The sequence below is a fragment of the Babylonia areolata genome, chromosome 5 (assembly GCF_041734735.1).
Source record: "Babylonia areolata isolate BAREFJ2019XMU chromosome 5, ASM4173473v1, whole genome shotgun sequence".
NCBI classification, from domain to species: domain Eukaryota; kingdom Metazoa; phylum Mollusca; class Gastropoda; order Neogastropoda; family Buccinidae; genus Babylonia; species Babylonia areolata.
Genome location: NC_134880.1, coordinates 13257168 through 13272105, shown reverse-complemented (window position 1 = coordinate 13272105; position 14938 = coordinate 13257168). Strand labels below are relative to the sequence as shown.

At 45.6% G+C, this 14938-nt stretch overlaps 1 protein-coding gene across 2 annotated transcripts in view; it reads left to right on the top strand.

The window, feature by feature from the left end:
- Positions 1-12257: 12257 nt before the first annotated feature.
- LOC143281946 (uncharacterized) overlaps positions 12258-14938 on the top strand; it is a 22092-nt gene continuing 19411 nt past the window's right edge. The window contains exons 1-2 of one of the 2 annotated variants that reach the window (XM_076587260.1): positions 12258-12367; positions 12813-13008. The gene's annotated coding sequence lies outside the window, so the exon portion shown is untranslated. Of the gene's footprint in view, positions 12368-12533; positions 13009-14938 lie in introns of those variants that run through there. The other variant, XM_076587258.1, reaches the window with a different exon arrangement.

Genomic DNA, 14938 nt, shown 5'->3' with positions numbered 1-14938 from the left:
CAGTGAATGATGAGTGGTCATTTCATACCTGGTCAGTCATCTGACCAGAGCCTGCTCTCTCTCTTGCTGTGTCGCGGGCAGTGTGTCGTGTGTGTCCCCACAACGGCTGACACTTCGCTACGTATCGCTGTAAGTACTAGTGTGTAGAATGTGTTGATTTGTAAATTGTATTATTCGACACAGTACTTGTGTTCATATGAGTATGTTCAGTTATTGCTTTGTTCAGTTATTGCTTTGACATGTTAGTCACAGCTCGGCTATGATTGATCTAGAAAATTGCCATGTCGTCATATGCTCGTAGCGGTGTTCCATTTGATACTTAACGTCACAGTCAGTGACGTCTCTGGACACTAGTAGTTTGTTCCAGAATGTTCTAGTGAGTGCGTAAAGTTCATTCACCACTTAATGGTTAAGCCATGATGGTTCTTCATTTAATATCTGGTCTATCAGTTTGCCAGTATTATATCTAATCCACTGATTCATTTGAGTCACTTTGACACAGTATAAGTTTTACCTAGTCTATACTGTCAGTGTACTTTCACCAAGTCAGCATCGCTTCAATCACTTTAACTGCACTATTTAAATGTATTAGAAATGTCATTTGATGTCAGCGTTTGGTCTTCACACATTTGCATTATGTTGTTGCGTATCCCAAACCCGAGTGAATAGTCTTTCCATGTGATATGTATACATGTGCTTTATTATTCACTTGTGCCGACACATTGTACTTATGACATTTGTTTGTGTCATTTCAGGCACTGTCTTCTTCTTAGTTCTTCTCCTAGTTGTCTTCTTCTCATTGTCTTCTCTTAGACTAGTTCTCTTCTAGTCTTCTTCTCTTTTTTATCTTCTCATTGTCTTCTCCTAGTTGTCTTCTCATTATTTCTTCTTCTTAGTCTTCTTCTTTTAGAATATTGTAAATAAACCAATAGAAAACCCCATTTGTGACTGGCCTCTATATGTCCCTGGCCTGTGCGTGGGATCTTGTCTATCCTTTAATTCATTCAATCATATTTAGTTAAGTCTTTTGTGCCGTACCCCTTCAGTAACCACTCGGTACACGGCTACAAAAGTGGCGTCGCCGACAGGATAAAGATCCATCACAACATAGGTCCAATTATTCCCTTTAAGGTTTCAGTTCTTTTATCCAAATTAAATCCATCCCTAAACCACAGCCCTTTACCACCAAGTGTACCTTGTTACAACTTGGCGCTGTGAGCATTGGGTGTGCTAATTCTTTTAATATCTCTTAATAAATCACAGCTCCTAGCCAAGTAATCTCTATCACATACTTGGTGCTGTGAGCGAGGATCGTACAGGGACAAGAGGTAGTACTAACAGTCACATAGGGATAGTTTAACATAGGAGAAGAGAGAAGACAGTGCAGCAGGTACACAAGTCCACGAGAAGAGTCGTCGCCCCATCAACATGGCTTCAACCAACTTCCTGCCAAAACTCCCGACGCTATCCGGTGAGGAAAGCAGCAGTGAAGTCGAAGACTTCGTCCAGGAGGCCAGACTGATTCTCCAGCTACAGCCCCTGGATGACGCGACAGCCTCTCTCTGGCTGATCTCAGCCCTTGCCGGCAGAGCTCGCCAGCAGATCGTCAGGCTGCCAGCGACCGAAGTGGACACCCCAGCCAAGATCCTTCACATCATTGAGGAGAACTGGGGAGAGCAGCGAGATGCCACCGACCTTGCCACTGCGTTCTTCAACAGACAGCAGCAGCCCAAGGAGACGGTGATCGACTACGCATCACATCTTCGGTACCTGTGGACCAAGGTCAACAGGGCTGAAGATGGGAGCATGCAGGTGCCAGCGACCATCCTCCGCAACGCCTTCGCCAGAGGTCTTCAGCCAGCTGCACTCAGGCGCGATGTCAGGCGCTTCATACGAGACCACCCTGACACCACCTTCGAGGCAGCTAAGAAGGAGGCCCAGCGATGGCTGAGGGAGGACAGCCACACCTACAACACCTGCCCCGGCGTAGACAGTGTTGTCCGCCTGGAAGCCCAGCTGGCCACACTCGCAGCTGAAAACACCAGCCTGCGACGTCAGCTGCAGTCCCCCAAGCCAGCCCACTGCCCACATCCTCAACACTGTGCTGCTCACCGTACCCCACACCCTCCACACTGTGTCTGGTGTGAGAGGCCCGGTCACACCGAAGACCAGTGTCGCCACAAGCGACGCTACAAGGCCAGGCGACAGAATGCTGACCACCAGCCTGCAGCTCCAGCCCACAACCAGTGTGTCGCTCCTACACACACTGAGCAACCTGGACCAACACCAACTCCAGCTCCAAACCAGAGACGCAGGAGACGCAGACGACGGAGGCACCACAGCATCACACCTGATGCTGTCGTCCCGCACTTGTCCCCACCTGTCATCAGCCCCACACCGCAGAGGTCCAGCCAACAACCACCCTCTGTCACGCCTACAGACCCGGTCTCACTGCACCACCAGGGCGACAAAGTGTCTGACACAGACACTGATACCGATAGTGACAGTGGTATGTGGCTGACCAGGCCCATGCCAAGACCCAGGACACCAACCCGGCGAGCTGCACCAGAGCCACCTCCACTACCACCAGATCCTGCACCTAGGCGATCCACACGACTGGCATCCAGGGCACCACTGAGTTTGTGATAAGACTGGTGAGAATATTTGTAAAAAGAACATTTAACAGCCAGGACAGTGAGACATTCAGAAAAAAAACCCACTTAATGATGTTATTACCCATGTTTTCCATTCTTGCTGAACTGAAGCAATGCTAATTTAGTAATGATGTGTTTTTCATGTTCCTGTTCATGCTGTAATTTAGTTTTCATTTCTGATATTTCTGCATAATTCATGTTTTATGTTTTTATTTCTCTTCTTGCTTAACTTAACCTGTGATCTAGCTGGTCACAAGGTCTTAGCAATGCAAAGTATGTTTATAATCTATGCTTTTATACATGTATGCTACTCAACATGCGCGTCTGACAGTGATAGGATAGATAGATTGATGGGCACACAAAGGAATGCTTTCCATCTTCATAGTGTATTTACCTAACTGGGACCCCTTCTCAAAATCAAACTGTTCAAAGTTAAGTTAGGATGCATTTGACTAAGTCCAAACTCTTCACTTAACCTGGCTAAAGCCACCTTGAATATAGAAGTAGGGTATTGTTCCTAAGAATGTTGCAGTCATTTCACATTCGCTTGGCTATCAGTTATCAGCTAAATTATCTCCCTTACCTGCCCAATAATTCTTGTTTGATGCTCAGCTAAGTCTGCTCACAAGAGTTACTTTTAATTAACCATCGCGGACGATGGATTTCAAAAGATGGGGGGAGGTGTGACCAAGCGCGCTATGCTTGCTCCAACACTATTCACGCACAAGCCACAGCAGACGACAGTTTTCCCTCATAACCCGCGCACAGAATGTGTGACGTCACTCCGCTTACATCATTTTGTCCTCCTCGCCAGGCCACCTGCTGACGGCTCGACCAGTGTCGCGTCGTGGTACGTCATTGGCTGAGAGCAAACTTGTGTTTCTGTTCCACCGTAATTAATTAATAACTCTCTTGTCAGATCAGTAAACTACTAGTATTATATACTGGCAGACTCGTCTTAATTCCATCTTTAAATCTATTCCATTTATGTTCGCCTATGTTAAACTGATCTAACGCAGTTTGTAATTTTCAGTGATGAGCTCGTTAAAACTGACCCTGTTCAGGTGACTTAAATTAAGATTATAAATTTATCTTAAATAACCAACACTTCATTTTATACTCATTATAAAGTAGGTGTTGAGCTCTTTCTTTTGCAACTTATCCGACGTAAATCGGTTCAGGAATCATTTAGAAATCTATCACTGAACACCTTTAAACAAACACAATTGTCATCGGATTCTCCGTGATTAGTGACGATCTGCTTGCAAGCACACGTGACGCACTTTGCGGTCCGCTAAACTTGCATAAATTGGCACAGTGAATGATGAGTGGTCATTTCATACCTGGTCAGTCATCTGACCAGAGCCTGCTCTCTCTCTTGCTGTGTCGCGGGCAGTGTGTCGTGTGTGTCCCCACAACGGCTGACACTTCGCTACGTATCGCTGTAAGTACTAGTGTGTAGAATGTGTTGATTTGTAAATTGTATTATTCGACACAGTACTTGTGTTCATATGAGTATGTTCAGTTATTGCTTTGTTCAGTTATTGCTTTGACATGTTAGTCACAGCTCGGCTATGATTGATCTAGAAAATTGCCATGTCGTCATATGCTCGTAGCGGTGTTCCATTTGATACTTAACGTCACAGTCAGTGACGTCTCTGGACACTAGTAGTTTGTTCCAGAATGTTCTAGTGAGTGCGTAAAGTTCATTCACCACTTAATGGTTAAGCCATGATGGTTCTTCATTTAATATCTGGTCTATCAGTTTGCCAGTATTATATCTAATCCACTGATTCATTTGAGTCACTTTGACACAGTATAAGTTTTACCTAGTCTATACTGTCAGTGTACTTTCACCAAGTCAGCATCGCTTCAATCACTTTAACTGCACTATTTAAATGTATTAGAAATGTCATTTGATGTCAGCGTTTGGTCTTCACACATTTGCATTATGTTGTTGCGTATCCCAAACCCGAGTGAATAGTCTTTCCATGTGATATGTATACATGTGCTTTATTATTCACTTGTGCCGACACATTGTACTTATGACATTTGTTTGTGTCATTTCAGGCACTGTCTTCTTCTTAGTTCTTCTCCTAGTTGTCTTCTTCTCATTGTCTTCTCTTAGACTAGTTCTCTTCTAGTCTTCTTCTCTTTTTTATCTTCTCATTGTCTTCTCCTAGTTGTCTTCTCATTATTTCTTCTTCTTAGTCTTCTTCTTTTAGAATATTGTAAATAAACCAATAGAAAACCCCATTTGTGACTGGCCTCTATATGTCCCTGGCCTGTGCGTGGGATCTTGTCTATCCTTTAATTCATTCAATCATATTTAGTTAAGTCTTTTGTGCCGTACCCCTTCAGTAACCACTCGGTACACGGCTACAAAAGTATCTGAGAAATGAAAATAAGGTGTGTGTTACATTTGGAGAAATGCCATCACAGAAGAGTGGAAGAATTTGTGTACACACTCTGGGTCCCTCAAGAGAAGATTGTGAGTCCTGTCTGTCATTGGCTGGGATGAATTATTCAACACCTGATAATAGTTGTTGATTAAAAAAAAAAAAAAATTAATTCCATTGTTAATTGACTCAGCTCAACCATTGCAGCCTTACAACTTGCCACGCAATTTCCAGTTTGTTTTTGGCAAAATCAAGAGTGAATCTCTGTTCCTCAGTCATTTGACAGCAGTTAAGAAGCAAGGTAACCATTGATGGCTGATATGGCGTGAACAGTGTGTTCAATTTGTTTCAGAAGTTTTGGCTGCAAAGCTTTGGGGAGTGTACATTGATGGTTGAGCCTGGATTCACACATATAAACACAAGACACATGCAGTCACAAAATTGCACTCACACACATATGCAGTCACAAAATCACTCACACACACACACATATGCCCGCACCCACTCCCAACTCCCACCGCAAACACACACACACACACACACACATTGTATTTGAAATAAGTGTCAGTCTCGCAAAGCAAGTTAATGACTGGTAAATATAAGAGGAATGTGGTAGGGAGTGTTCTGGATATGTTATAAATACAAATATCAGAACAGGTATTACTGAACAGAACATCTGCCTTAGGTAAGTAAGACTAGGTGACTCAGCAGCAGAGCTTTAGGCATGGTCTCCTCTGGTGTGTGACCTCAGGCAACCTGGCATTGACAGAATCCTTATGTACTGCTGGGACTGTGACCTCAGGCAACCTGGCATTGACAGAATCCTTACGTACTGCTGGGACTGTGACCTCAGGCAACCTGGCATTGACAGAATCCTTATGTCCTGCTGGGACTGTGACCTCAGGCAACCTGGCATTGACAGAATCCTTATGTCCTGCTGGGACTGTGACCTCAGGCAACCTGGCATTGACAGAATCCTTGCGTACTGCTGGGACTGTGACCTCAGGCAACCTGGCATTGACAGAATCCTTGTGTACTGCTGGGGCTGTGAGAGGATGAGCCAGGTCATAACAGTTACTGGGCAGTTCAGGATTAGTAGCATGGAAATCTCATGTGAAGATGAATGACAATGACAAATGTTTTATTGAGGATGACATGTATAAGCTTGAGCTTCTTTACACCATGCTGTCCCAAAAAATGTAAATACAGAAACGAAAATAATAATTTAGGATAATTAAAGATAAAATGATGAGGCAAATAAGTAAATGCATGAATATACGCACATATATATATATATATATATATATATATATATATATATATATGAAGGGGTAAGATAGGGCATGATGATAATAATAGTAATAATAATAACAAAAATAATAATAGTAATGATAATAATAATAATAAAACAAACCAAAAAACAAACAAACAAAACAAAACCCAGCAAAACTGTCCATTTTACTTACCATCTTGTTTCTAGTTCGCTGACTTCTCCGCTTTCATTTGATCACTAGATTGATATTGTTGCCTGGGCATGAAAGCTAATGGTTTGTTGCATAATCATTAGCACCAGTGAGTCATTCTGAACATTAAAAAAACACCAAACAAAAAAAACAACAACAAAAACCGCCAGCAAAAACCAAAAAAACAGCTCATGCTCATTCCAGCCCTCCATCTCCCTCCTTCGGTCCCTTCACTCCGTACGTCCCCATTACCAGTTGACATTCTGATATTTTGTGGTTGGAAGTTCCTTTCTTCTTAATTGAAGAATGATTTCTGATGACGCTTGTTTCTGGCTATATTTCTCTGTAGATGTTAGTTAAGCAATGTAAATTTAAGGTTAAAGGACAATAGTCTCTGGATAAGATAGAGAAACTGTTACACACACACACACACACACACACACACCAGAAGTCCCCAGCTGACCATAAATAGAAAACCACGGAGACAGAATTTGATTCATCATACCAGGAAAATCCCCAGCAGTTTACCAAAGACAGGTATTACTGTATTAGTAATGTAGGCCAACACCACAAAGACACCACTGATGGTCTGAACATGTGCATCTGACCCAGACATTACAGTATGTTACACTTTGACTTTTGGCGTGAAAGGATATAAAAGGTGATGGAGTCTCCCGTCAGACCGACGGATGAGTAGGCAGGCATGTTTATCTGTCGGTGTGTGTCCTCATATGGGAGAAGAGGCCGATTCTGGATGTGCAGCACTTCCCACAGGTGTTGCAAGGGAAAACATCTCCAGAAGTTGAGCCCTGCTTCCTTTGCTCACGCTTCTCCTTAATGGCCAGTGTTCTCTTGTTTTCAAACGTCCTTATGCCACTAGAGCACAGCATCCTCCAGCGAGAGCGGTCAAGGACATCAGTTTCCCAGGAAGCAATGTCTATATCACAGGCTTTGAGGTTTGTCTTCAAGGTGTCCTTGGAAGCGCTTGCAGGGTCTTCCAAGTTCGCGGTGGCCTTCCTTCAGCTGGCCATACAAGAGCATCTTCGGGATCCTGCTGTCTGTCATGCAGACAATGTGTCCTGTCCAGCGTAGCTGACACTGGATCAGCAGGCTTTCGATGCCGGGCAGGCCGCTCCTCTTTAGGACCTGGAGGTTGGAGACCTTGTCTTGCCACTTTATGCCGCGGAGCTGGCCTTGGCGATGCGCAGCATCACTTCTGCATCAAGGGATCCTTTGCTGCATAGGGTGCTGCCCAGGTAGCAAAACTTGTCGACTGACTTGATCTCTGTGTCATCAATCTTGATTGCAGGTGGGGGGGAGGCACTGGCGTTCTGTGAGCTAGCTGGTTGGTACATGGACTCAGTCTTGCTGAGGCTGATAGTGAGTCCAAAGTGCCTGCAGGAAGTTGAGAACCTGTCCATAATGAACTGCATGTCCTCATGGGTGTGTGCAGCAAGCGCGCAGTCATCAGCGAAGAGGAACTCTCTCAACAGTGCCTCAAACACCCTGGACCTGGCGTGGAGTTGCCGCAAGTTGAAAAGTTTGCCATCTGTGCGAAACTGAATGTGGATGCCCCAGTCACAGTCTTGGAAGGCGTCAATCGGCATGGCAGAGAAGAGAATGGAGAACAGTGTGGGTGCCAGGACGCAGCCCTGCTTCACTCCATTTACCACAGGGAACGGATCCGACATGTCAGTATTTTCCTGTACTCTTGCCTGCATGCCATCGTGGAATGACGCAATCAGCTGGATTAGGCTTTCTGGGCAGCCGAACTTTAGGAGGATCTTCCACAGACCATGGCGGTTCACCGTGTCAAAGGCCTTAGTCAGGTCCACAAAGACCATGTGGAGCTCCTTGTTCTGCTCACGGCACTTCTCTTGCATCTGGCGTACGGCAAACACCATGTCACATGTTCCCCTGACTGAGCAGAATCCACACTGTGCTTCAGGGATAACTGTGTTGGAGACATGGTCAACCAGTCTGTTCATTATGATGCGGGCGAAGATCTTGCCGGCGATGCAGAGGAGAGAGATTCCATGGTGGTTATCGCAGGATGTTTTGTCTCCCTTCCGTTTGTAAATGTGGACAATTGAAGCATCCTTGAAATCCTGGGGGACCTTCCCTCTCTCCCAGATAGACTGGAACAGGGCGGTCAGCTTGTCTGTCAGCACCTCGCCTCCATACTTGTAGACATCAGCCTGGATTCCATCTGCTCCTGGTGCTTTTCCTGACGTTGTCAGCTTCAGGGCCTTCCGGGTCTCAGCCTTGGTGGTCGGGGCAGCTAGCGAGTCATTGACTGGTAGCTGTGGGAGGGCTGCAATTACCTCGTCAGGTACGGACGAATCCCTGTTGAGGAGGGTGTTGAAGCGCTCTGCCCAGCGGGCAAGGATGTCTTTATTGTCTGTCAGGAGGGTGGTCTGGTCCAAGGCTCGGACAGGGGTTGATCCTGTGACTCTCAGCCCATACACAGCTTGGAGACCATCATGGAAGGTCTTCATGTCGTGAGCATCAGCAGCAGAATGGAGCTCTTCGGACTTTCTCTCCCACCAGGTGTTCTTCATCTCACGCAGCCTCTTCTGTACGAGTTGCTTGGTTTGCAAGAACTGGTCCTTCTTCCTCTGGCAGTCTTTATCAGAAATGTGATCTTGATGCCGTATATGCAGTGTGTTCAGGAGCTTGGAGATTCCAGAGTCGTTCTCGTCAAACCAGTTTTTGTGGCTCCTCTGTACAAAGCCGAGTGTGTCAGCTGCTGCTGTGTACACAGCATCTCTAAATGTGCTCCATACCTCTTCTACATCAGTCGATGCAGGAATTTCTTGGAGAGCTGCTTGGATTTGCTGCAGCAGCACGTCCTTGGTGATAGGGAGGCGGTGGATGTTCAGCTTCCTAGGGGGTTTCTGCCTGGCTGGTTGGAGCTTGCGTGCAAGTTCATCTTGCTGCGTACCAGGCGATTGTCCTACCATAGCAGCTGATGACTGTGGAGAAGCGATCCTTGGACAGTTTCAGACGCGGGGTCATCAGCCTATTGTTTATCCCACGTGGAAGGCTGTCAAGCTGTCGTGTAAGTTTGGTTCGTATGGCAAAGCCCATGCCTGAGGTTCTTGGGGTGCCATCTGGCTTCGCAATGCTGGGTTTCACCGGCAAACCTCCTTTCGCTCAGGGCTGCTATGTCCACCTGGCAGCGATCAAGCATTCTAGCAATGAGCGCTGTGTGCCTTTCTTTCTGTCGTCTCTGTCTAAAAGGGTGCGAACATTCCAGGCACCCAGAGTCAGGGCATGACTCCTGGTTCTTTTCTTCTGTTGTTTTCGACCGCTAGTGTTGGATGTCCAAGTAGGCGCGGTTTCCTACTAGGTACTAGGCGAGGCAGGCTTTGTTTAGGGATCCTTTTATCTCCCCTTCCCCATGTGGGGAGAGCAGTGCTGTCCCTAAAAGGGGCTGCTCTGACACTGTGGGAGGATATGGGCGGTGCATCTGCCCCAGTCTACGGCGGACGACCATCACTCCACAGCCGCCTACGTGCAGAGTCGTGACTAGGAACTGCCAGCAGCATCCTCTGTCTGTCCCCGTTACCACTTCTCCATCGCCGCAGGGCTTGGTTGTTGAAGGGCTAGCTCCTCGTTCCGACATTAGCCTGGTTGCCTGACCAGCACAGGTGACTTTTTTTTCAGTGAAGAGGAGTTGTGCAGTCCCTTCCCCACTCTCTCGCCTACCGACGCTCACAGTCCCACAGGTGCAGATACTGCCACGTGCAGGACGGCCTCGGCAGGTGCAGGTTTTTTTTTCGGAGTTCCGTCTCCTAGGAGGACTTCCAGCCAAGGATAAGAGCTCCCCCTGCCCTTTGATCATCCTCTTCCGCCTTCACAGCCGTTGGGAAAGGTTTCCTCCTCCGCCTGGTCCGTCGTTGGGAGACTTCACATGCGGCAGGTAGTACTGGGTTACAATGTACCAACAGCAATGGCTATGCCCCTCACCTGGTACACTGTATATGTACTGGCCTGTGCATTTAATTGCTCACAGCGTGGTGCTTTAATTTTGCTGAAACTTGTTTCACTGATTGGTATCAGACAAAGGCAACTGAAAATGTTTCATTTCATATTTGATATAAGTTGCTTTCATTCCAAGGATCTTTTAGAAATTTAAGTCATAATCAAAAGATAAAATGAAATATAAAATAACATGTCACCAATCAGAGTTGTGAATGGAATTGGACGTTTGATTCTCTCTTATTTCATTTTATCTATTTATTATTATTTTGTATGTGTTTATTCATTTATTTATTCATTTATTGCTGCCCCCACCTCCGCTGCCGGAGATTCGAACCCGCGTCTTCCTAGCCGTTAGCCAGTCTGCGGCGCTAACCACTTCGCCACGGCGGCTGGTATATTTTATTTTCATTTTTCATGGGATAAACGAAATCGAAACGGGAAACATTTTACTAGGAAATATTTCAGAACAAAACAATCATTGCACACGATCGATGTCATCCCTTTTCTTAGTCTTTCTCCTCCCGAGGTCTCGTCCCACGCACGCACTCACTGACTTATATAAGTCCGTGACTATGATGTGCACTGGTACACATAGTTACAATATCTGACCAACTATGCGCCAATGGGAGGGAGCCAAAAGCGAAAGGAGCCCTTCCATTTTTCAGTGGAACACAGAATTAATTAGCTTGAACCGCCGCGTTATACTAATACTGACCCCAGAAATCAGCCGGTAGTCATATGGCCCCGCCGCCATTTCTATTAAAAAAAGAAAGAAAAAAAAAGGTTTCATACATAATTCCATAATTCGTTCATTTGGAAATAGTAAACGGGCTTGTAATAGCCGGTGTAAGAATCAATCAAGCATGCTCCATTTGATTAATAATAAACAAACATACAACAAGTAAGTACAAAGGAAAACAGGTGACAAAAACGGAAACTGAAAAGTCGATGCACTGACTGCATGTGATGTTAATAATCAATGTGAGGGATGCTGTCAAGAAATCGATGTGACGGAAACACTGGTATGGTCACGGTTTCACAATATAAACAAAATGTTTGATGTTAGGACTGGGCATAAGATACCAACACTACATCAATGAATGAAAACATTGTCAAGGCATCATGACAAGAAGATGCCCGGAAAGTCATATTTCATTAACGGGCATCATAAAAAAAAATGATCAAATGTCTATTAGTATTTGAGACTATACTGTACCCCATTGCATGTACGTTATCTTACATTCCAGATCAGAGACTCAGCCACGGTGACTTTCACAATCTCATTCAGTTTTACGATGTGCCTGCAAATAGATTTGAAAAGACACGCCATTCCGCCAGAATCAGTCTGTCAAAAAAACACACACAAAAAACAACAACAAAAAACCAACTGCACCAACAACAGCAACAAAAGTTTGTTGTATGGATGTAGGCCTAACCTTTCTCATTTTCCTATAGCTTTTGTAGCATCTAGTATTTCACAGACTTGAGGCAACTGACAGGAATGTTAAAAAAGTTGCCGAGCGGCCAACCTCTGTGCACAGTCGCGGAAAGACGTGTTGAACTGCACTGAAACTGACATACGGGTCACGGTAACCGAGGCCGTGCACGACTCGATTGTTTTTCAAGTTGATCTTGGCCCGCTGAGTGACTGGATGTGTAGCTTTCCGTCAGTGTCACTGGTGCTACTCGGCTTAGAATATAAGTGGCGCGCGCGCGCGCGCGTGTGTGTGCAAGTGTATGAGTGTGTGTGTGTGTGTGCGCGCGCGTGTTTCTAGATTTCAGATTTTCACCCTTTTGCGACATGATACTTCTTCGTGTTCTTCTCTGTCTGGATATTGTGGCCGGGTAACAGTTTATATTCGCGGTCAGTAATATATCAGTTGAATCCGGACTGAAGCTGTCATAGAGAGACCTGATTTGATTAAAATGAATAAATAGATGAATAAAAAAATTCTTGCATGTGCATACAAGCCGGCACTGTGCCCGCTAGGTGCATGATACGGTAGTTGCCCGTTTTACTGAGCCGGCGCCGACGGATGTGTGCATTTGTGCGCGCGCTCGTCTGTCTGTGTCTGTGAATTTGTATTTCTTTTTATCACAACAGGTTTCTTTGTGTGAAATTCGGGCTGCTCTCCCCAGGGGTATTTTTTCCTGCGTGCAGTTTTATTTGTTTTTCCGCGTATGTTCGTGTGTTGCTTTCCGCTTCCCGTTTCAGAAAATATATATGAATTCATAGACAACACAGGATCTTTGAAACCTGTTTGTCCGACTTTGATCCATATTATTATTATTATTTTTTTTTTTTATAGATCTACTAAATTCATGCGCCTATTGTTGTATTACGACAACCCACAAGCGTACCAGATGACAACAGCACTGTTCAGAAGCCGAAAACAGCAGACGACTGTGCACGCAAGCCGACCGAAGTCATTTCAGCCAGCTTGGTTAACATCTTCGACCCATTTCAAGAGAGGATGACACAGCATTCCCGTTATAGCTTCACCGGTGAGTCTTGCGTGGCAAGTTGGTGTGTACATTAGATCCACTGAAAAATGAACCAGATCAGACAGCATTGTGACAGATGATGATGGCGCACCGTTTTGCAGACGTTTCCTGCTTCAAGTGTTTGTGCGTGTTTCGGCAGTGTTCTGTTTATGATAATGCTGGAAAAGTCAATGAAACGTAAATGTCTGAAAGATGTATGCGTTTCGTCACAAAGATTTTTATGCTTTAATTACTATCCGGCAGTATTTATCAGTTTTGGAGGGGGTGAGAGGGGGCCGGGGGGAGAGACTGACGACTGATCCGCTTTTTCACGCAGTTGAGCCGGAACACGGTCCTGAGAGAGAGAGAGAGAGAGAGAGAGAGAGAATAAATCATGTAGATCATGGGCAGACACACACAACAAATAACCGATTCCCACACACGCATATCGACAGGCGACTGCCAATTTCTGCACTGCCAACTGGATTTATCGACGTGACTTCAGTCGTTCAGGGATGGCTCACGCACGCGCGCGCGTCGGTGCACAATGCCGGCATACACACACACACACACACACACACACACACAGAAACACACACACACACGTGCGCGCGCGCGCGCTGGCGCGCAAAAATCCACCGTCGAAGCGTGCAAAAAGCACACAAAAGTCTCCGCCAGCCAAGCGCTTGCACGGTTTTTGACACATCCGCTTGTACATAGACTGATATGAAGGCAAATGCAAAGTACAGGCACATTATTTTGATTGCTCGGCAACACTGAAGTGAAAAACGTCGACATGCGTCTATTTATCTCTGTTGTGGGCCACACCTCTTACAATCGGTGGTAGGGTATTAATAAAAGTTTTACTGCCCATCTTTTAGTCGCTCAGAATGGTTATCCCCTTGGCCGACCGAAACCAGATAGAAGTAAAAGTTGATGGCATATTTCAGTTTTCGGCACAACCACATTCCAAGATCAGGTGGATAGACTTGTTGGCATGCGTGCCCAAAGTTTATCTGCCCAGTGTTGTAATCGATAGGCGCCAGGATACGTTCGCGTTGTGCATCAGTATGCCTTTCGCCATGCCCTCAAGGCCTGACTAAGCGCGTTGGGTTACGCTGCTGGTCAGGCATCTGCTTGGCAGATGTGGTGTAGCGTATATGGATCTATCCGAACGCAGCGACGCCTCCTTGAGCTACTGAAACTTAAACTGAAACCATGTCTTTCAGTTCGATTCTCAGTGATAATTAATGTGAAACCTTACTGTGATCTGCCCGATCACTGTGAGTTGGGTAAATTAAGTAGTAATTGTGAAAAAGGGACTGAGGAAGGTGGCAGAACGGTTAAGATGCTCATTTGCCAATGCAATGAGTCCGTAAGGGTCTGGGTTCGAATCCTGCTCTCGCCCTTTCTCCCACGTATGACTGGAAAATCAAACTGAGCGTATAGCACGGTCATTCGGCCGGACGAGACGATAAATCGAGGTCCCGTGTGCACTGAGCACGCACTTGGCGCACTGAAAAAGAACCCATGGCAACGAGAGTGTTGTCAGTCCTCTGGCAAAATTCAAAAGAAGAAATCCACTGTGACTGGTACACAAATGTATATATTCATGAACTCAAAGCCTGACGAAGCGCGTTGGGTTATTTTGCTGGTCAAGCATCTGCCTAGCAGATGTGATGTTGCCTGTATGGATTTGTCCGAACGCAGTGATGCCTCCTTGAAAAATTGAAACTGGAAGCAGAAATTGTGAAAAGCCAAACCGAAACAAAAGAAAAACTTTCCTCCTGACTGGGACAGCTCTGTCACCCTGCCTGCCCATACAACTGACTCTGTGGTCTCATCTTCATTCCCTTCATAGCTCTATCACACGGTACCATCAGAACCTATACCTTCACATGTTGGCTCATTGACTCTATGGTCTCATGCTTGTGTCTCACAGTTTGTAATA